The sequence below is a fragment of the Lactuca virosa genome, chromosome 5, assembly GCF_052849685.1.
Source record: "Lactuca virosa cultivar CGN04683 chromosome 5, Lactuca_virosa_CGN04683_v6, whole genome shotgun sequence".
NCBI classification, from domain to species: domain Eukaryota; kingdom Viridiplantae; phylum Streptophyta; class Magnoliopsida; order Asterales; family Asteraceae; genus Lactuca; species Lactuca virosa.
This window is the reverse complement of record NC_136430.1, coordinates 101,950,901-101,974,692: the sequence shown is the minus strand read 5'-3', so window position 1 is coordinate 101,974,692 and position 23,792 is coordinate 101,950,901. Positions and strand designations below refer to the sequence as shown.

Genomic DNA, 23,792 nt, shown 5'->3' with positions numbered 1-23,792 from the left:
AATGGGATTTTGCCATTTTCGACCCCCTTTTCCATATTTTTACTATCCCGACTTCCCCCGAAGCCCCGGTACTTATTCCAAAGCCCAGAATACGCCACGAAGTGCCCGAGAAGCCCGAAAAATTTATCTTTTCGGTTTCGAAGCCCGACCCTCGCAGAGCCCGGTTTCTCAATAAAACTCCCGGTTTTATTAGAAACGATCGTTTTAGGAAACGAATTGCTGCCTGATTTTCATTAAATCAGGTGAGTGTGTGGTTACTTTCACCTTACACATATATATGAAGTATTTTCTTTAAAATACATGCTATGTGTAATTCTATTGATTATTTAATTAAGGTGACTGTTAAATAGATGTTTTATACAAGTTTTAAATTGTATATATATTTTTATCTACAAATATGTTGGGTAAAACATGGGTAGATGAATTAGATGATGTGTGATGAAATAAAAGTGATGAGAGGTATCGATGTTTAAGATGATCTAGTCATCTAGCAGAGTATAGACAACGTCCACAGACTATTTTAGATAGTCCAGTGGAACGTTAGTAGACTTGTAATCAGTACGTATGTTTGAACTATATGTTCATAAAGTGTTCTTGAACTATATGTTCATTAGGTGTTTTTGAACTATGTGTTCATCCATTAGTTCTTCCTTTTGACACTATTACGTGTCGGGGTACAGGAGCGTACGGGAGTACTTTATCAGTATTTTCCCTATACTTTTATTTGGAAGAGCTTTGGAGTCTTTGTTCTTTTATGAAGTGATCAGACTAGCTTCATGAGTTAGTGATATAGATCATGAGTTAAATAGTGGGTGTGTGATGAAAGGTGAGTTGGATAGATGAGATGATCAGTGATATAGATCATGAGTTGAGAGTGAGTGGTGAAATATGGGAAAAGCTTTTACCCAAACGTTGGCGTGAGTGGTGCAATATGAAAAATGCCCTTACCCAAACGTTGACCCCCGTCATTCAGCAGAGTAGGGATGACAACCATGGACTGTTCTAGACAGTCCAGTGGGAAACATTAGCAGACCCACAACCTGTAGGTGTTAATGAACTTGAGTGTTCATTCGCTGTACTCTATTCCCCTCATGATTGCCTTTAGTGCATGTGTGGCTGGGGAAACCCCTTAGTATGTTCATCAGCTGTATGGAAAACCCATTGACATGTATTGCGGGGGGAACACCCGTGGGAAATACCGTCGATGAATAAGAGCTATGGACTTAGCATATGGAAAATCCACTGACATGTATTGCGGGGGGGGGGGGGGGAACTTCCGTGGGAAATACTGTCGATAAATAAGAGCTATGCGCTTAGCACATGGTAACGATGTGACTTCATGTCTTATTTGACATAAATTGCAGAGGGAAGCAATGTTGTCACTTTATAGGTTGTTTTATGTTAGGATGTCTTGTTTGACATAACTTGCTGAGGGAAAGCAATGTTGTCACCCCGATGTTTGTTTTATTTGACATAACTTGCTGAGGAACCCCCAAAGCAATGTTGTCACCCCTAGTGATAATCCTTAGGCTAGGTCCCTTGTGATAGTTGTTTTAGGGACGTAAAGTGAGGATAATGGGAATGGGTAATTAGGGTTATTTTTGGTTGATGAAATTAATAAATTTATTATTGACTGAGAACTTAATAAGTTTATTATTTATTGTGGGTTGAAAACCCTATATGCTCACCAGGCTCCCAAGCCTGACCCACTCAGTTTATTTGTATCACAGGTATCGATACGAAGTTGCTTTACACTGAGAGATTAAAAGAGAAGTAGATCACTAGTGTAAATGAATGTAAGTTTTGTTTATGCTTATGTTTTTGTATTGACAATGACATCCCAATGGTTTAAGTTAATAAAATACATTTCTTCGGAAATGATTTGATAACATAGTTATCATGTTTATCTGGGAACAAATTCCACAACACTTTTAATCAAATGATTACTCTGAAATTATTTTAAAAGCATAAATTAAATCGGTCTTTTCTGGCCGTGAAATTGGGGATGTCACAGTTGGTATCAGAGCATTAGTTTAAGCGAACTAAGAAATTGTAGGATTTCTAGACTTAAACTTAGAATGCTAAGCGATGATTGTGAGTTGAGTGTGTCTATTATATTTTAGGTAGTACACCTAAATTGACACGAGCACTAGTTTATTTTAGGAAGGATGCCTAAAATGCTTTTATGTGCTATTTGTTTTGTGTTATAGCTATAATGATGCTATTATTTGTTCGGATCTATGGTCTGTTGCCGACCAGATCTGGAAACCTTATGTGTGTAGGATTCTAAGCGTATGATTACAAGATTAGAACTAACATGTAAACGTTTCGAAGTGATAAGGAGATTTATACGTTTATCGTAAATAAAACTTTCATATCTTAAATTCTCGCCTGGTACACCGAACGTCTGCTTGGGTATACAAAACGTTATGGTGAAGACTCGTTGAGAATTGAGTAGATGGAGGAAATGAAAAGCTTATGATAGTAAATGATACCTATCAGAAGATATCGTAAGAGTGGTATCTTGTCTTTAGAATATGTTTGATAAAATAATGAAACGTTTAGAGGAGTATGGTACGTCTGAAGTACACCTTCGATTGGCAGGATGATGGAACGATTGGTGTAATTCCTGAAGTTGTCCCATCATTTGGAATTTCCATCACCAACCAAGTTGAAGCAGAATTGATGACTGCAGATACGCATGGAAGAAGTCCTAGTAGAGTCTAGGAAAATTTTATGATTAATTGGACACATTCGTATGTGTTAAATTGTTTTGTGATTTTAAGACTTGGGGACTGCGAGACAATACTTGGGACGAGTATGAGTAGGTGTGAATAGTAGTAGAGATCTATACTACTGGAAGCACAGGACTCACACTTGGATCAGGGAAAGTCACAAGGTTACCAAGGAACTCGTAATTGATTCCGTCTTATTCTAGTCTGTCGTTACCATCGTTTCGGTAATGACTAAGAAGATGATTGTTATTCCGACCCTAGTGGTCATATCAAATTGAGTCCGACTACGATGAGTTTGTTACGTGGTTCAGAGAACCAAGTTCGATGTAGTAGTTGACTTAAGTCAAATCGAAGTAAAGGATGATCAAAGCGATCAATAGAAGTATCGCGTTCGTTGTTAAAGAAGTTGGGTTATGTTGTATTCTGACCCAAAGGGATGAAGTGATAGCGTATGCATTGAGGCAATTGAAGGAGCATGAAAAGAACTACCCCACTCATGATCGGGAGTTGGCAGTGGTAGTATTCGCCTTAAAGATAGGGAGGCACTATCTTTATGGTACTAAATTCAAACTTTTCACTGATTATAAGAGTCTTCAATATCTCTTTAATTAGAAGGAATTGAACATGAGGCAACGACGCTGGCTAGAGTTACTCAAGGACTACGACTGTGAGATATTTTACCACCCTGGTAAAGCAAATGTTGTTGCTAATGCTCTCAGTCGGAAGGTGAATCTTGAAAAGAAAAGGCCAAGAGCGTTGAGAATTGAAGTTGTCTCTACAATTGTGGGAAGTATAAAAGAAAGCTCAGGAGGAAGCTTTAAAGAAAAATGACCGAGAGAAAGAACGTTTGGGATAAAACGTTGGTGTTTGATACAAACAGTCAAGGATTGAAGGTATTCAAAGATAGGATTTGGGTACCTAAGACGGGAGGAGTAAGAGGTCTTCTGATGGAAGAAGCTCACAAAACCATGTACTCGATTCATCTCGGCAGTACGAAAATGTATAGGGACCTAAAACCGTATTACTGGTGGCCGACGATGAAGCTCGATGTTGCTAAGTATGTGGCTGAGTGTGTAACTTGTGCTAGGGTTAAGGCACAACATCAGAAACCATATGGGAGTTTAGATCCTTTACCTGTACCCATGGGTAAATGGGAAGGTATCACTATGGATTTTATGACTAAACTGCCCAGAACAAGGAACGGTCACGACATGATTTGGGTGGTCGTTGATCGCTTCACTAAGAGTGCGCATTTCATAGCAGCCAACGAGAAATGGTCTATGGATAAACTTGCGAATTCTTATGTGAAGGAAAGTGTGAGGCTTCACGGTGTTTCGTTAACGATTGTATCCGATCGTGACAGCCGTTTTACCTCAAGGTTTTGGAGGAGTCTATCAGAGGAATTGGGTACCAAGTGTGTTTGAATACAGCTTACCATCCACAAACCGATGGTAAGAGCGAACGAACAATTCAAACATTGGAGGATATGCTGAGAGCATGTACCCTGGAATTCCAAGGTAACTGGGGTAAACACTTACCTCTAGTAGAATTTTCCTATAGTAATAGTTTCCACTCAAGCATCAAGATAGCACCTTATCACGCTTTGTATGGGGAAAAGTCTCGAATGCTGTCATGTTGGCTGGAAGCTGGGGAAAAGCAGTTTATGGGACTTGAAATAGTCCATCAGACTGCTGAAAAGTTGAAAGTGATTAGGGAAAGGAGGTTAGCTGCTCAAAAGAGCTATGCTAACAAGAAAAGACAACCGATATCATTTGAAGTTGGAGATTCGGTTTTACTTAAAGTCTCGCCGTGGAAGGGACTTATAAGATTTGGTAGAAGGGGAAAGTTGAGTCCAAGGTTTATTGGTCCATTTAAAGTTCTTCTGAGAATCGGGAATCAAGCTTACAAGCTAGAATTACCGGAAGAACTAGAGGGTATTCATAACACCTTTCGTGTGTGTTATTTAAGAAAATTTACGGGAGATGTGCCCGACATAATTCCCACTCTAAATTAAGGTTGGATGAAAACAAGAGGTTGATTGAAGAACCTAAGGCAATCGTTGACCGTAAGACTAAGAAGTTGTGATGTAAAAATGGTCGATTTAGTGCTTGTGCGTTGGAAACATACGAATGGGCCAAATCTCACCTGGGAAAACGGAGAGTGACATGAGGAGTCGCTACCCGTATTTGTTTGCTGATGTGTGATTCCGGGGACGTAATCATTCTAAGGGGGAGAGAGTTGTAACGCCCGTGTTTCTAGGCTAGGCATTAATATTGACATAATGGTCTAGGTTAACCTTTGTAACTCATTTAGAAGAAATGAAAAGGAATTATGTGAATATTATGTGAATTATGTGTTTTATGCTTAATTATTAGGGTTTAATTAATTAAGAATAAAAATGAGCGTCAAAATTAAATATTAGATAAAACCTATATCTATTAAGAAACTTGTAGTGAGCGTGACAAGGATTACGGATATATAAAGAATGCCGAAATCCGAGTTATAACGAAGAAGTTATGACCTGTCGAAGTTTCACGATAAACCGGCACGGTGCCGAATGTCGTAAAAAGTGAGTTTTTGATAAACTACTTTTTAGCCTTAGTGATCTAAACAAAAATTGTAGTGTTCGTTAAACCGAGAGTAGGTATAAAAAGAACGTCCAAATCTGACTTCGTATGAGGAAATTATGATTTTTCGAAGTTTCAGCTTAGCAGTAGACAGCTAAAAACTCGAATTTTAGATCGAGTGATTTTTAGCCAACACGACCTAAACGAGAATCGAAGGTCTCGTGAATAGTAGTATTGCTAAAAAGACAGACGAAAACGGACGTCGGATGAAGAAGTTATGAATTTTTAACGGATTTCCTGTCCCGGTCTGTTAAAAATAATAATATAAAAATTAAAGTCAATATTATCCGACGAAGTCTAAACGAAAGTTGTAGAGCGTAATTTTACCTACGCGTGCATATAAAGAACGTAAAAAACGGAGCTCGTATGCGAAAGTTATGGATTTTAGAAGTTTTGGCGTGAAAATCGAGGAATAATGCCAAAACCGGGAATTTTCGCACACGTGGACTTCGGCCACGTGTCCTCGCTTCGCAATTCGACGCGTTTCCGGAACCTGCTGAGTCACCGAAGCCACCTGGCGAGGCGTGTCATGCTCTTCGCGAGTCCGAGGTTCGGTCCAATAGGAGGCTGCCCCGTGTCCGATCTCGGTGTGTCATCAGCAACGTGTCCGAACCGAGGAAGCTGTCTGAAGCGGTCCAATCAGAAGCCTCCAGCGAGGCCCTCGCACGCGCAGCCCATGTGCGAGCACCTACGCACCCTCGCCTGCGGACCCCACCTCCTTAGCCGACCTTCGGATCGCACTCCTATAAATAGGAGCCTTGCGAACCCTCCTAGGTAAAAATGGGATTTTCCATTTTTGACCCCTTTTTCCATATTTTTACTATCCCGACTTCCCCCGAAGCCCCGGTACTTATTCCAAAGCCCGGAATACGCCACGAAGTGCCCGAGAAGCCCGAAAAATTTATCTTTTCGGTTTCGAAGCCCGACCCTCGCAGAGCCCGGTTTCTCAATAAAACTCTCGGTTTTATTAGAAACGATCGTTTTAGGAAACGAATTGCTGCCTGATTTTCATTAAATCAGGTGAGTGTGTGGTTACTTTCACCTTACACATATATATGAAGTATTTTCTTTAAAATACATGCTATGTGTAATTCTATTGATTATTTAATTAAGGTGACTGTTGAATAGATGTTTTATACAAGTTTTAAATTGTATATATATTTTTTTCTACAAATATGTTGGGTAAAACATGGGTAGATGAATTAGATGATGTGTGATGAAATAAAAGTGATGAGAGGTATCGATGTTTAAGATGATCTAGTCATCTAGCAGAGTATAGACAACAGCCACAGACTATTTTAGATAGTCCAGTGGAACGTTAGTAGACTTGTAATCGGTACGTATGTTTGAACTATATGTTCATAAAGTGTTCTTGAAATATATGTTCATTAGGTGTTTTTGAACTATGTATTCATCCATTAGTTCTTCCTTTTGACACTATTACGTGTCGGGGTACGGGAGCGTACGGGAGTACTTTATCAGTATTTTCCCTATACTTTTATTTGGAAGAGCTTTAGAGTCTTTGTTCTTTTATGAAGTGATCAGACTAGCTTCATGAGTTAGTGATATAGATCATGAGTTAAATAGTGGGTGTGTGATGAAAGGTGAGTTGGATAGATGAGATGATCAGTGATATAGATCATGAGTTGAGAGTGAGTGGTGAAATATGGGAAAAGCTTTTACCCAAACGTTGGCGTGAGTGGTGCAATATGAAAAATGCCCTTACCCAAACGTTGACCCCCGTCATTCAGCAGAGTAGGGATGACAACCATAGACTGTTCTAGACAGTCCAGTGGGAAACATTAGCAGACCCACAACCTGTAGGTGTTAATGAACTTGAGTGTTCATTCGCTGTACTCTATTCCCCTCATGATTGCCTTTAGTGCATGTGTGGCTGGGGAAACCCCTTAGTATGTTCATCAGCTGTATGGAAAACCCATTGACATGTATTGCGGGGGGAACACCCGTGGGAAATACCGTCGATGAATAAGAGCTATGGACTTAGCATATGGAAAATCCACTGACATGTATTGCGGGGGGGGGAACTTCCGTGGGAAATACTGTCGATAAATAAGAGCTATGCGCTTAGCACATGGTAACGATGTGACTTCATGTCTTATTTGACATAAATTGCAGAGGGAAACAATGTTGTCACTTTATAGGTTGTTTTATGTTAGGATGTCTTGTTTGACATAACTTGCTGAGGGAAAGCAATGTTGTCACCCCGATGTTTGTTTTATTTGACATAACTTGCTGAGGAACCCCCAAAGCAATGTTGTCACCCCTAGTGATAATCCTTAGGCTAGGTCCCTTGTGATAGTTGTTTTAGGGACGTAAAGTGAGGATAATGGGAATGGGTAATTAGGGTTATTTTTGGTTGATGAAATTAATAAATTTATTATTGACTGAGAACTTAATAAGTTTATTATTTATTGTGGGTTGAAAACCTTATATGCTCACCAGGCTCCCAAGCCTGACCCACTCAGTTTAATTGTATCACAGGTATCGATACGAAGTTGCTTTACACTGAGAGATTAAAAGAGAAGTAGATCACTAGTGTAAATGAATGTAAGTTTTGTTTATGCTTATGTTTTTGTATTGACAATGACATCCCAATGGTTTAAGTGAATAAAATACATTTCTTCGGAAATGATTTGATAACATAGTTATCATGTTTATCTGGGAACAAATTCCACAACACTTTTAATCAAATGATTACTCTGAAATTATTTTAAAAACATAAATTAAATCGGTCTTTTCTGGCCGTGAAATATGGGATGTCACAAGAAAGGAGCCAACCCTATGCATTTCCACAAATTATGTCGACCATATGTCTTGATATCCATACGACACTCACCATTTAATAGGTAAGAGTGGCATATTTAGCCAACCGACCCTTTTAGTTTTTAAAATTCCACCTTTCCCCCTTCATATACTCTTCCTCCGCTACCAAACTTTCATCTCCCATTCGATGTGGGATAATCACCTCAAAACTGTAAACAATAAGCACAAGACTTTCCAACATCAATGACCTCTCTCCTAAAACGTATGTCTTCTCTTTTCATTTACTTCATTCTATGATGATTCCTTTTGTTATTATTTGGGTTTATTTTAGGTTTTGACATGTATGAATACAACCTACTCCATAATTAATTCTATTTTGGTTTCCCTTTTCTTTGTAGGGTGAAAGATTTGTTCTCAATTCCCGATTTGGATACACAAATTCTTGAATAAAAACTGTGATTGAAAGGTACTTTTAATAGGCTTTTTTGGTGGATGTATAACCTGAATGATAATCGTGCTTCTTTTCCATGGTTTAGGGAGTTGTTTGATTGATTTTATAGCATATAATAACAATGGATATACTTGATGTTAGTGTATACAAGTACTTACTACTACTAGTATCGCATTTCTACCCTTGTTCTTTATTTCTCTTCTAAATAAACCCTTGTTACATGTAACACCCCGTTTCCAAGAGAAACCCTAAAATCAGAAAATGTGTTTTAAGTATTATTTTATTCTGATTTGTGATTAGTGGAAAAGTGTGTAACTGACATTATAATTGGTTTTGGAGGTCTAAATAGTGCCTTCAGGATTCATAGTGGGAAGAATATTTGAACATATGGCTAAAGGGGAATCAATTGGGTTCGTTTTGTAGTTCGTGGACTTATATTGAAAATATTTCGTAGAGGAGGGGCTATTTGGGTAAATATGGATTTAATTTGAAAGGAAAAGAGAAGGGAAGGGTTGAATATGTCATAGATGAGAATTGGGGGTTAAAAATGTAAATCATGGATTAGTTTTGCAAAGATTCTCAAAGTGGAGGGTTGTTAGGTAAATGTTGTACCTAAATTGTAATGGATTTTGATGTTGAGGGTTTAAATGGTAAATATTGACCTTATTCTGAAAGAAAATGTCATGGGGAGGGACCATTTCTGCCATTATGGCATTAAGTTTCCTAGGGCACGAGTATATAGCCCATACAAACCCTAACCCTAGCTAAACCCTCCAGTCGTCACCCCCTTATGTCTCCCAACGGCCGCCACCTCCTTCTTCACTTTCGGCGCCGCACCACCACCACCGTGGAGATCGGAAACCACCGAACGACCGCCATCAGCCGTCGTTTGCATCGTCAAGCTCGACAACTGTTGTCTCCATCGCTGAAGTCTAAGAGGAGAACCGCCGCTGTTTTCACTCCATTAAAGACCACTGACGAGTTAGTTGTTGCATCGCCGCAAGCGGTCTTCTCCCCTCCACTACATTCTATTCGTCGTCGCTTCACCGGTGGTACGTCTCAGCCCCGTGAGTGCCGCCTTCTTGTCCCAGTGCTGCCGTCGCTGCCGTCCGGGGATGGGGCTACTTCATCATTTTCTCCGGTTGTCATGCACCACCGCGAAGGTGGCTGTGTTTGGACGCAAGTCCGGCGTGAAATTGTGTGGGTTGAAGTGCTGCTGGGTTAGGGATCGAGAGGAAACGCCGCCACCACCGCGAGGTGGTGGCTATCATTGTAACCACCGCTGCTACTGCTGTTTTGTGCTGCTGTCGCCGCCGTGAGCCACCACTGTATAATGCAACCTGAAGTGTGTGAATGTGTGTTTTGTGTGGTTGGAAAACCGAGAACTGCCACTGCCACCACCGTAAGGTGGTGGCTGCCACCATGTGCCGCCATGTGTGTGTGTTTATTTGAGACTTTAGCATTGTAAATTGTAACAAAAAAATAAAATAAAGGAAAGAAACTCAAAACCACCACCGTGAGGTGGTGGCTGCCGCCTCCTGCCGCCACCGGACGCCGTGTCGGATGGCGGTGTGCTTAGTTTGTGTTGGATTGCTTTTGGGATGCTTGGACAGAATGGGCCTCATGAAACCCTAATGGGCCCAATGAAGCCCTATTGGACCTAAAAGCCCAAACATGTGACTAATGGGCATAATGAACCCTAATTGACCTATTGAAACCCTAATGGGCTTAAAGATTTAGTCTTGGGCCTATTGGGCTATGAGTGGGTGGAAACCCTAGTTAGGGTTTAGAAAACCCTAACATTGGATTTATGGGCCTTGGACTTATCGGGACCCACATTTGGGCCATTGGAATGGAATTGTGAATTACACCCACTCACACCAAATGATTTATTTAGTAGAGTAATGGACTTAATGGATTAAGTCCTTAATGGGTTAAGTGAGAAACACTTAATCGTAATTGACATTTTATGTGCAACCCAAATTTCACATGGGCCTTCAGTTGGGCCTTCCTATTGGGATTTGGCGATTGGACTATTGATGGGCTATCCAAGAACAAGTTAATGGACCAAAATAATTAGATGGGCTTTAGGATAAGGCCCATGTGAGGACTTGGGCCCAACTTGGAAAATTGGGCCATATATGGGCCATAACTGGGCCATTACTATTATGAGAGATGGGGCCACTAGAATGCCAAGTGTTGGACCAGGATAGATGGTTGGGCCTAAAGGTAAGGCCCATGTGAAGGGTTAGGCCCAATTTGGAAAATTGGGCCATGTGTTGGGCTTTGGCCCATTACTTGACTATTGGGCTTTTGTAGTGTGAGTTGGACCTTGGGCTTGGAACCCAATTATTAATTGGGTTTTGTTTGATGTTGGCAGTTTGGGAATTTGTCAACCAGCAGCTGGAGTTTCATCCACGGGACTTCAGCTGTGCCAAGTGAGTTATCCTCACTTAAGGGGTCTAAGGCACCAAGGCAGGCCCATTGGATATGATATCCTAGCAGTTGGTAGTATGTTGAGTATGATTTAGGGTTGCATGCTAGTTGCTATGCCAGTTAGGTAGATCTATAGGACTACCTGTGTTGTTATGTGATTATCTGTATGCGCATTAGTTGTGTTATATGTTGACATATTATGTGGGATGGGTTGAGGTGATATTGCTCCGTGCGGTAACCAACAAACCCGGGAGCATTCCATATACGAGCTGAGGGCCAGGTGGGGCATGCCAGACACGTACTGTGGGCTCGGGAGCATTCCAGATACGAGGTGAAGGGGACTCGTACTGTGGGCTCGGGGGCATTCCAGATACGAGCTGAGGGAGACTCGTACTGTGGGCTCGATGGAAATCTAGATATGAGTTGTGGGCCCGGAAGGCAATCCAGACTCACACTGTGGGGCCAGGGGTAATCCAGTCTGTGGAGCATTCTAGATACGAGCTGAGGGAGACTCGTACTGTGGGCTCGGTGGCAAACCAGATGTGAGCTGTGGGCCTGGAAGGCAATCCAGACTCACACTGTGGGCCCAGGGGTAATCTAGTCTGTAAATTTGTGGACCCAGTACATGTTGTTATTTGTATATGTGTTATCTACAGTGTATCGGTATTTTATGGGAACTCACTAAGCCTCGAGCTTACAGTTTCAGTTTATTGTTTCAGGTACATCAGATGATCGCAGGAAGGCAAAGGCGTGATAGTACAGCTCCTCACATTTTATGACTATGTTTCTGGGATGCTGATATAGAACTGTTTTGAAAACAAGTTGGTAATAACTGTTGGTTTCTAAATGTTTTAAAAAGTTTAAATTTGGTCTGATTTTTATGGGTGTTACAAGTTGGTATCAGAGCCTTGGTTTGAGTGAGTTGGAGGAACACTCGTGTGAATCCAGTCTCAAATCAAGGAAAAGGTTTTCAAAAACGATTTTTAAAAAAGGATTTTCAAAATAAGTAAAGGAGGATGCATGGTGTACGATCAGCCGGAGCCAGTAAGTAGGCCTCAAAATACCATACGGTTATTTGATATTGTGATATGTTAGAACAACATGCTAGTGCTAGGCTAGGGATCTTCAGGAATTGCATGATAGAATTGTATGATTACATGATGCCTGCTAGCCTAGGGTTTCCTTTACATGAGATTGACATCATTACTGCAGTTGCTTATAGTGTGCATCACGGTTATACATAATTAAGATCTTACAAGATAAGATGGTTAACGATTGCCTTTGTTTTTAAGGTGATTGATATTTTGTACTTTCTGATTCTTCTTTATTTCTTGCATATTCACTTCCATTTATTCATTGCAACTTTTCAGAATTATACGCTGGACAAATTAACACAGAGGTCATCAAATATTTTTATGCAAATTTGAATTATATCTCCAAGTTCTTCCTGGATGTGCCATGTGCAAAAAAAAATCTTATACATGCATCTTTATCCATATTTAGTGTTTTAATTTAAGATTTTAATCTGCTTAAAATTTTGTGATGAAAAAGGTTTCCATAATTAGCTTCTTATTTAGGATACTATGATCGATTTGAACTTGCAGCATTGAAAAACTATAATTGCTTTCTAGGTAATTCTCTATATTTTGTGTGGGTTCTTTATAAGTATATGTATTATTTTGAAATAAAAAATGGGTACGATTTTGGTGACATACGTAAATACTAAATAATAACATGTTGTGGCAAGGCTTTGTGTCATCAGACTAGCTTTTCTATATTTCCTTGGTTATGCACTTCATTGGATTTTCTTATAATTTCACCCATATAGATCCATAAGTTATAGTGGGGTTTTGTGATTCTTCTTTTATAATTGTTTACAACAGCACATCCATCTTGTCCCTTCTTATCTTCTTTGACTGGTAATGCTATCATGACACATATTTTTTGTATTTGTAATATTGCAACATTCCCCGAATTCTTAATTATAATTGTACTATATTATAAACAAATATTCAATTACTAGAATGAATATGAGTTCTTAGTTAACATAATACATTTCCATGGCAAGTTGGCAACATGATTTTTTCAAAGAGAGCCTAAAACCAACAGGACTATCAGGATCGGATAACGGTGCAGAATTATATGTTTCCATTTTGGATATCATAGAGACTAATGAAGATATAATAGTACAACTATTAGCAATTTTCTTTATATGGATTTCATCTACCATGTTTTGGTATTCTTATACAGAAATTCTTACACAGAAATGCTACATAGATATAACAGTGAATAAAATATTTCTGCAGACTGCAGCGTTATATCAGGGGCCAAAACATGAAAGTATTCTTACACAAAAATGCTACTACATAGGCTACTATATTACATCATTGATATTATAAATTAACATACGTACTTTACTTACTTCTACAATTCAGAAGTTCTTTTAGTGGGTTATCTAAAGTACGATGTTATTTTGAATCTTCCTCCATAAGTACAATGTTATTGTTGGGTTTTCTGTCTTTTGAGAAATTCATTGGTTCTGGTATGCTTTGTGACCAGTGGTGATCGACATCAGGGTATCATGGTGTTCCCTCACAAGTGTGAGATATTGAGTGCTCCTACCTTCTACATGTCCACGTCAATTTGTTTGGCTTGTAGGGTTCGACAAGGCTATTACTTTTTTTATTTTTATTCTCATCATGGGTTGCTTTAATTTAGATGTTTGTTATATATTTTTGTAATCTGTATTTTAGCTAGCTCCTCGTTGGCTTTTATTTTTTTTATAATATTTTTATTGTTCTAAAAATATTTGTGTGATACATTCATAACATTGTCAATATGGGTTTGGACACAATCTTAATTGTACTCGACAAATAAAATGCTATGAAACAACAAGAAATCACAAGGTACTTTAATTTAATTGTATAATACAACATCTTACTTTCATTTTCTTTTTCTTTTTCCGGCTAACACGTCCAAAAATTACTTTTATTTTATGTTTCTTAAAAATATAATAGCAATAGTGTTTTTTCTTCAACCGTGAGTTTTAACCTAGTCAATACATATTATAGTAATTCACAATACTAGTTTCATTTTTAGAGGAACTTAACTCCATAACTCTTACACAATACTCATGGATCGCCTGCTTGTGAGAGAGGCTTAGTCAACAAATCCTCAACGTTGTCCATTGTGTTTAATTTATTAATTGCTAATATCATCTTTCGACAAACTCTCAAATGAAATGATACTTTTTGAGTATGTGTGTAAACGTATAATGTAACCAACTGTCCTTTTTGCAAGAGCAAGGGCAACAATATTATCACGGTAGATTTAAATCAGGTTTGATGCACTTGAAACTACGACAAGTCATGCAAGAAATTTTATGATCCAAAAATCCTTCTTTAGTTGCATCTATTTTTTTTCGATGCACTTAATTTTGGTCATTGAATTAGAGACGATGCCTCACACTAAACTTTTCATTAGACAATTTTGACATTCATGTAAAATAAGAACCGTTGCTAAGACTTGAAGTTGTCATGATCAATTAGTTGGCATCTATGTAACATTTTTACTTATAGATATCCCTTAGTACCACTGTTTACTAAGAACACAGACCTTGGTTCTTCTTAAGTACTTGAGGATGGTCTTGGTAGTACTCATGCAAGCTTTATCTAGATCTTCGCGATATCTATTTGACATGCTCAATGCATAGAATACATTGGGTCTTGTATATAAAATAGCATACATTATGGATCAAATTGTCGAGGCTAAATTTTTAACCTTATATAAAAAAAATATTGTAAATTAGATAAAATAAAATAAACATTGTTTGTAAAAATTATGGAAGTTTAGGCTTGTCTCAGCTTTAATTAGAAGTTATTCTAGTGATGTGGTGTATAGCTTATTTCCTAATATGTTTTTGTAAATAATATTGATTTGTAACCAATTATTGTATAAATATAAATCTGAATGGAATGAGAAGGTTAAATAATTTTACTCTACCTTTACTTTTAACCAGTGTTGTAAAAATCTCAACTAAGTCCCGATTAATCTCCGATTAGTCCTTAGGTGCTACTCGACCAACTAGAAGGCGCGTGTAGATTAATCCATGCATACACAATGAGTGAAGCAGTAGAAAACGATGAAATTTAAACACTTTAAAGAAGGTATATCTCAATAGAAACTATTTGATAAATGATTAGTGTTGTATTAATCATATTAACATATTTTGTTATGATATTAATGGCTTTTACAAACTTTGTTATGATATTAGTGATATTTAATTTTTTAAAATTCAATGAATTAGCAATTTAGGGTCCCCGATTAATTCCCACCTAGCCGATTAATCCATTAACCCAGTCCACCGACTACCTAACGTTGAGCATTTTTACAACCTTACTTTTAACTAGTACAGCTACTCAAACTCCAGATTAAATCGAAATCTTCTTACACAAACAACCGACCGAATTTGGTAATTTGTTGATAGCCCCCAAAAATTCTGAAAAACTGGTTCCTTAGTCAGTGATGGTGGTAGATGTGTGAGAGGGAGGGGGATGGGGTCTTGCTGAATAAGATCGAGCAGTTGGGAAGGGCAATGTCTTGCCGAAGAAAATAAAGGGTTAGAGGAGATGTGGGGTGGGAGGTATGAGGGGCCTCACATCATATTTTAGACTAAACTCGGAAACAAATGCCAGAAAAGCAAAAATAGAGGATATGTTTGATGGGTTTTTTAGGTTACAAAAAAAAGCACAACAGATTTTACACAAACTCTTATGGGTGCATGCAACCTAGAACATACTATGACATTTTCACTATTATAGCAACATTCTTTATGAACCAACATTCGATCTACTAAAATCGAAAATTGCAAGGATTAGAATCACACCTTTAGTAACAAAAAATCGACGCTGGAACCTTTCTTGTAGATCTCCTCAAGGAGTGATAAAGTTGCCAACTTTATCAAAACTAACCATTCATATCAACATATCATGAAGGAAATGAGCTTAAAACCTGTATCTACAAAAGATGAACCATAAATGTGAGAACTTTGAGACTTACAAAAGTCCAAAAAATGCACCAAGGAATGGAGATGAGTTTGCTAGCTGATTATTGGCTTAACAAAGCCTTCCTTCAACCTTCAAGTGACCAAAACACCATTAAAGAGCTCAAAGGACATGAGGAGAGGCTAGGGTTCGAAATGGGAGAATGGATGTTGAAGATGATGCCCTAATGTTGGAGTTAATGTCTTTAAATATGGAATAAACCTTAAAAATTGTGGGCTTGGGCTGCAACATCTACCACGCTGTGGCCTCCCTCTTTCCACGTCGTGTTGTTTACCAAAACACGTGATCCATAAATGTCATGCAATGTCGTGGTCTTCCATACACAACGCCATGGCATAAGGTTTTCCCTAAAAACATTATCCTTGACCCCTTTAAGTCTTTAACTGATCCGTTATGGAAAACGGATGTTACACATAGGGTGGGGCCACTTTATTTAAACTTTTTTTTTAATTAGGAACAATACATAAATAAATAAAAAACTTAAAACAAATATAGGTAAGGGCAATTAGTCTTTTCAAATCCAGAAGAGACTGAAAGCGTAACAAAATCAAATCATAGAGATAGTCCGAGTGAAAAAAAACGATTGTGAATAAACGTGCAATTTTGCTCAAACCATATACACCATTTCAATAATTTACTCTAAAAAATTATTATAAATTGTAGCTATGTAATATATAAATAAATATAAGTTAATATTTTTCGATATTTAGCCCATTAACCCCATTATCTGTCTAGGCCCATCAAATCATGAATGCAGCCGATCCTTTTTAGCGAGGTGGCTGTAACGCCCGCAGATCCGGGCTAGTCAATTTAGAGACGATGAACATCAAAAATGAGTTTTTGATGGAAGATTATTTAGAAGTATTAATCTTAACCAAGTTGTAGTATATGTTACAAGGGTTCCGTACATATAAAGAACGCCGGAATCCGAGTTATAACGAAGAAGTTATGGCCCGTCGAAGTTTTACGGCAAAACCGGCACGACACGGGGAGACGTAAATAGTGAATTTTTGATAAAGCACTTTTTAGCCTTAGAAATCTAAACAAAAGTTGTAGCATACGTAAACCGAGAACATACAAAAATAGATCGCCCAAATCTGACTTCGTATGAGGAAGTTATGAATTTTCTAAGATTTGGCATAGCAGTGCACGGCCCGAAACTCGAATTTTAGATCGAGCGGTTTTTGGCCTAAGAGACCTAAATGAGAATTTAAGATCTCATTAATAGGAACACAACGGTAAAAAGACAGACGAAAACGGAGTCCGTATGTAGAAGTTATGAATTTTACGCGGACATTTAACAATATAATCTCCTCGTACTGTTAAGTTTAAGATCGGCCGAGAATTAGCCGACGGAGTCAAAATGAAAGTTGTAGATTTTATTTTTACCTACGCGTGGATATAAAGAACGTCGAAAACGGAGCTCATATGCAAAAGTTACGGGGTTTAGAAGTCGGCAGAATGCTGCTGCAAAAGGGGTGACGTGACACAATCTTGGTCATTGCTTTCTCCCTAAGGCTTGCCACTAGATGGTGACATGTGGCACTAATTTCAGCCATATTTCACCCTATAAATACAAACCCTTCCACCCTCATTTCTTCACACCTCCACCCTTCTCTCTCTACTCTCTCTCTAAACCTCCCAAAACTCCCCTAGCGCTAGAAGAAAGCCCCGGAGCGCTCGACGGCTTCGAGAAGAAGAGCTTTCGGCTCGGAAGTTCTGCCCCTGCAGAGCGCGGCTTCTAGCCAAACCCCCTCGTAGGTAAGATACGCCTACCTAATTTTTAATATAGCTTTTATTTAAATATAGTAACGTTATTAGGACCTTATAATAATTATTTGAGCTATTATTACGGGTTATATAAGTGTCGTTATAATATCTTTTTAACCACTTGCGGTACGGGGAATCCGGTTTGAAGGGCCGCCTGGGTTGTTGGATTTCAGAAGTGCTATATGCCAAAATGATCCTGCCCTCGGGTGTTTCATGTCTGGCCCCTGTCTGTACATAGTGGGTGAAGAGTATTGTTTAACGCTTATATAATAGTAATAATAGTTAGACTATTAATTAGTCTCGTTGAACATTAGACTAAACTCTAGTGGAAATGATACTAGGTTTTGTCCAAGGGAAATTGTTTTAACAGTAACGAATCGCTGTCCGAGTGCCGAGTCACCACCTTTTTAAGTGAGTGCATAGTTACTTTCATCTTACACATAAATATGAAGTATTTTATATAAAATACGTGCTATGTGTGTATACTGTCTGAATACTTGCTGTCTATGCTGGATGAAACGTTTTATACATGTTTTAAATTATCTAAACTGTATATGTATTTTTATATCTACAAAATGTGTTGGGTAAAACATGGGTAGATTAGAGGTGAGATAAATGATGAGTGCTAAAAGATGAGATAAATGATGAGCGATGAAAGATGAGATGAATGATGAGCGATGATATATGAGTGATAAAATATGGTGTGAAGCGATGAGCCAAAGCGATGAGCCAAAATGATGAGCCAAGCGATGACCCAAGCGATGGCCCCGTCATCTAGTAGAGTATGGATGACAACCATGGACTATTCTACACAGTCTAGTGGAACACTAGCAGGCTCGCAACCTGTAGGTGTTGTGAACGATGTGTTCACCTGGTGTACTCTAAAAAACCATTGACAGGTATTACGAGTGGACTCTCGAAAACGATACTGTCAATAAACGAGATAAACCCTAGCGACTATGCAGACTTAGTGCCGATTCCTTAGGATACTCCTTAGGAATGAACGAACGAGGAATAGCTGAATCTTAGGGTAGATCCTTAAGAGTAAAAAAGATAATGGGGATGGGTAATTGGGTTGATTGCTTGATGTTTAACATAATAATTATATTATTGTGGGTTGAAAACCCTATGTACTCACCAGGTTTCCCAACCTGACCCACTCAGTTTATTTATATCACAGGTGTTGATATGAAGTCACATTACACTGAGAGATTAAGGAGATATAAATCACTAGTGATAATGAATGTAAGTTCTGTTTATGCTTATGTTTCTGTATTGACGATGACATCCCAAATGTTTTAAAATGAATAAAAATACTTTTCTTTGGAAATGCTTTGATAACGTATTTATCATATTTTACTGGGAACAAATTCCGCAACATTTTTATTAAAAGAGATACTCTGATTTTTATAAAGCATAAACAAAATTGGTCTTTTCTGGCCGTGATAATGGGGATGTCACAGTTGGTATTAGAGCATTAGTTTAAGCGAACTAGGAATATGGATTTATTTCTAGACTTAAACTTAGAATGCTAAGTGATGATCGTGAGGAGTGTGTCTAATAAATTTAGGTAATACACCTTAATAGACAAAAGCACTAGCTTATTTAGGAAAATGCCTAACATGCTTTTATGTGCTAAATGATTTATGATGTGCATTATATGATCGGATCTATGGTCTGTTGCCGACCGGATCCGGAAACTTTACGTGTTCAGACTTCTAAACGTTTATTTACGGTATTAGAACTGGCATGTAACTTTTCGGAGTAATAGGGAGATTTAAACATCGATCGTAAATAAAATCTTTCCTATCTTAATTCTCGTCGTTTCGCACCGAACATCTGATTTGGTGTATAGAACGAAATGGCAAGAACCCGAAGTGGAAACGCGAATGGAAATAGAAATCAACCGCCTCAACCACCAGTGATTGAGCAAATACATGTTGTAGTAGCCACTCCTGAGCCAATCACAATGGCTGGAGTACAAGCCATGATTCGGGCTATGCTGGCTGAGCAAAAAGAAGAAATGAGGCAGATGTTGCACGAAAATAGGGATGAACCTACGGTGCCCATTGTGCAACCTGAGTTGATCGTTGAACAATCAGAGGAAGGAAATTATAGTCGCACTGTGAGTCAAGTTGGAACCCAAGGGGAAATGAGGAATGGCCCGGAGAAGGGAAATGACAAGGATGGGCGGATGTATAAGAATTTCTTGGGTGCAAAACCACCGAGTCTCTCTGGAAGCCCAAAACCAGTGGAGATTATGGACTGGATCTCCGAGATGGAGATGGTATTTGAGACCTGCGACTGCAGCGATAAGCAAAAGACCGTCTTTGCAGTCAGACAACTACAGACCGGAGTGTTAAGTTGGTGGAAGTTGCTGTCACACCCCCGGCCAAGGCGGAACACGCCGGGAGCGGGACTAAGTTTATAGATCACAGATAAACTGAATATATAGCACAAGTACAACGATAAACAAAATTGTATTTCTATTCCATCATTATGTTTGAATACAGGGTTCTTACAGATAGTAATAGTACAGTAGTTTCCTTAAATAGGTAAGCAGATAACAAAACAAGCTAGCTAGGTCTTCTGCAATCCACGGCTAATCTTCTGTCTGAACGCCTGTCTGATGATCCCTGAAAAATACATGTAAGTTTGAAAGTCAACACAAAGGTTGGTGAGTGTCACAAGTTTTCTGTTAACGTAGTAATACTTTTAATAAGTCTAAAAAGTATTATCTTTGTATGTATAACAACAGTTAAAACAGTGTTTTCAATGAGTCTTTAAAAGCTAAAATGTATAGTTTGTATAAGTAAACCCATACATAAAACTGTGTTTGTAATGAATCTTTGAAAGCCAAAACGTTATGTTCCATAAGTAATTACATACTTAAAACTGTGTTTGTAATGAATCTTTGAAGCCAAAATGTTATGTTCCATAAGTAATTCCATACTTAAAACTGTGTTTGAAAGCAACCAAATACATGGTTGTACGGGTAACGAATAAAGTTTTCTGCCAAGGTTGTACTTAACAACCGCAGATACGGATAAACAAACATACGGATATACGGATACAGTTATCTGTCAAGGTTGAACTTAACAACCGCAGATACGGATAAACAACAAGTATATTTGATAAGCATACACGTAAAGTGTAAGATACTTGTTTAAACAGTTGACAAAACTTAGTATAGTGTACACAAGCACATGTATGAGCCTAAGATACAAGTTCTATAACTTGTATAAATGTATAAACCTATATATTTATGTCATAAACAGACATACGGATATACAGATAAAGTTATCTGCCAAGGTTGAACTTAACAACCAGATACGGATAAACAGGTAATTGACAAGTATATTTGATAAGCGTAAACATAAAGTGTACGATACTTGTTTAAACAGTTGACAAAACTTTGAGTACAAGCACATAAATGAGCCTAAGATACGAGCTCTATAACTCGTAAAAATATATAAACTTATATATTTTTGTGTATGTATGAGGTATAATGAAACTACCAAGTTGATAACTGGCTATACAGTCATAGCACAATTTTAGTTGGAACGTATATGTTATTTTTATTAGTTGTATTATCTTTAACAACATAACATATGTAGCTATTGAGGTTTAAAACGATTTTGTTTACTTAACATGTAAGCGTTTAAACAATTATTTCTAAAACTGGTAAAGTATTTACACAAAACAATGATATTTTTTTGTGTATTTCATATGATAAATATTACTCATTACACGTACTATCATGTACAGACGAGGGCCAGACATGAAACACCGGGGGCAGGACCATTTTGGCATTATAGCACTTCTGAAATCCAGCAACCCATGCGGCCCTTCAAACCAGATTCCCCATACCGTAAGTAGTAGTGTAATAAATGATATTTTTGTGTGATTTATATTGCATAAAAACGGTGGTGTTGTTTGTTTAAACAAAGTCTTTAGAAAATAGATGTATACTAGATATACAAGTACTACATGTATTCCCCCCCCCCCCCCCCCCCCCCCCCCCCCGAAAATATGTAAAAGTGGGGCCGTAACACTCACCTCAAAGTGCGATTGACGATTTGTATTCGAGAATGGATGCGAGAAGATCGGGATGTATTGTCGTGAACGCGGTATTCCGAGATAATTTAGTTTCCTAGAAAATTTCAATATAAATTAATATTTGGAAAGTTATTTGGTATTTTATCTAAAATATAAGACCCATTTATTAATTTAATTAAACAAAAATAAATTAATAATTTCCAAAAATGAGTCGAAATAAATTATTTAAATTCTAAGTTTGATTTTGGATTTATTTTGTAATGGTTTTTCCATATAGGGGTGGTTTTTGAACAATTTTATGAAATTTAGAAGGTTTTGGACTTGATTTGTAAAGAAAATCCAAGAGAGGGTGGTAAGTAATTAATTTAAATGAGAGTTTGATGGGGGGCTGCTTTGTAAAAACTCCATAATTTAAAGGTTTGTTTTAATTATTCTAACTATGGGAAGGGACTAAAAGCGTTTAAAAAAAATGAAGCTTGTACAGTAACTTGCACATTTACGTACACAGGAGGGTATACCTCCTGTGTTCTTCATTTACGATCGCAAGAAAAAAAAATGCGTAGATGATCCTGTAACTATCGGTAATGCATGAGGATGTAAGAATCAAGCAAGGAGATGGGAGGAGGGATGACTTACGGATGAAGAATAGCAGCACAACACAGGTGGTGACCGGTGGTTCACTGCAATGGCAGTGGAGGTGCTCGGTGGTGATAACAGGTAGCCGGCAGCATCCTGCTGCCGGTTTTCCTTTCTTTTTCCGGTGAATTCAAAGGCTGGGGGAGGTGGAGGAAGGTTGGAGAAGAGTTTCTTCGAGTTTACAGCAGTTAATGGTGGTTTTTGGGTGTTCTTGGTGGTAAACCGGGAAAGAGATGGAAGGTGGTTTTAGAGAGAGATAGGGACGTTTTAGAGGAAGAGAAGATAGCTGGAAGTTTTTTGAGGAAGATGAGGATCCAAGGCTCCCTTTTATAGCCATGAACACACATATACACTCCTCTTATGATTCATACCTTCTTTCAAATCACAACCCATGTTTTGTATCATTTAGAAAGAGTGTAAGCAAGATGATAGAGTATAGGATGAAGGAAGAATACGTGGGTAAGGGGTGAGAATGAGCTGGACATTTTGGTTCCTACAAGCCTAGTGGGCCCCACATTGGGTTGTATGTTCATTCACTAATTGCTCAAAAACACACCTAATCGAACGTATCGGGATCCAATTGTCGAGAATTTTTTTCGAACATGTCGTTAGATAGAGTTTAATTCAAGGATTCCGGAACATCAAATGGATTAATTTTTGGAGTTACGGAACTCCGGGAAATTGAATTTAAAGTTTTGCGTTTAAACAGCTCGTGGTGTCCGTTTACGCGACTTTTGTAAATATTTTCGTATAAATTATTTCGAGTGTGAAATTAAATAATAGACTATAACCTTAATCCAAAAACGCTCTCGGAAATCCCGTCGGCAAAGCGTAAGTGCCTCAACGGATTGATTCGGTTTTACGCGATTAAAGAAAACCAGTGTTTTACTGTCTGTTTTCTTAAAATTGTTGTATCTTTTGCATACGAACTCCGTTTTGGACGTTCTTTATATTTTCGGAAACAGGGGAACATGTACTATAATATTTTAATGTTTTCTTTGCTCAAAATTGGTTAGTGCAAAATTTCAATTTTTCAAACGCATTAATTAGTGTTGTCGTTTAAGCGATTTAATACGGTTTACATTTGAAAGCATGATATCATCAGGTATCATATAATAGTTAAAATGAATTTATTTAATTTATTAAGATACATTAAACACAGTAATTCGGGTAAACAAGAGATTCACGGATAGATTGGCGATTATAATAATAGCCCTAAATTCCGGGTTGT

General features: G+C 38.1%; 1 long non-coding RNA gene and 1 other non-coding gene across 2 annotated transcripts; both read right to left on the bottom strand.

Moving 5' to 3' along the window:
- Window positions 1–8,132: 8,132 nt before the first annotated feature.
- Window positions 8,133–8,264, bottom strand: LOC145118167 (U11 spliceosomal RNA). Its single transcript, XR_013713143.1, has one exon. It is a non-coding gene; the product is annotated as a U11 spliceosomal RNA (small nuclear RNA).
- Window positions 8,265–20,363: 12,099 nt separating this feature from the next.
- Window positions 20,364–22,921, bottom strand: LOC145117551 (uncharacterized). The gene is made up of 3 exons (XR_013712705.1): window positions 22,562–22,921; window positions 21,926–22,019; window positions 20,364–20,502 (listed from the first exon to the last, which is right to left on the bottom strand). It is a non-coding gene; the product is annotated as an uncharacterized LOC145117551 (long non-coding RNA).
- Between the last annotated feature and the right edge of the window lie 871 nt (window positions 22,922–23,792).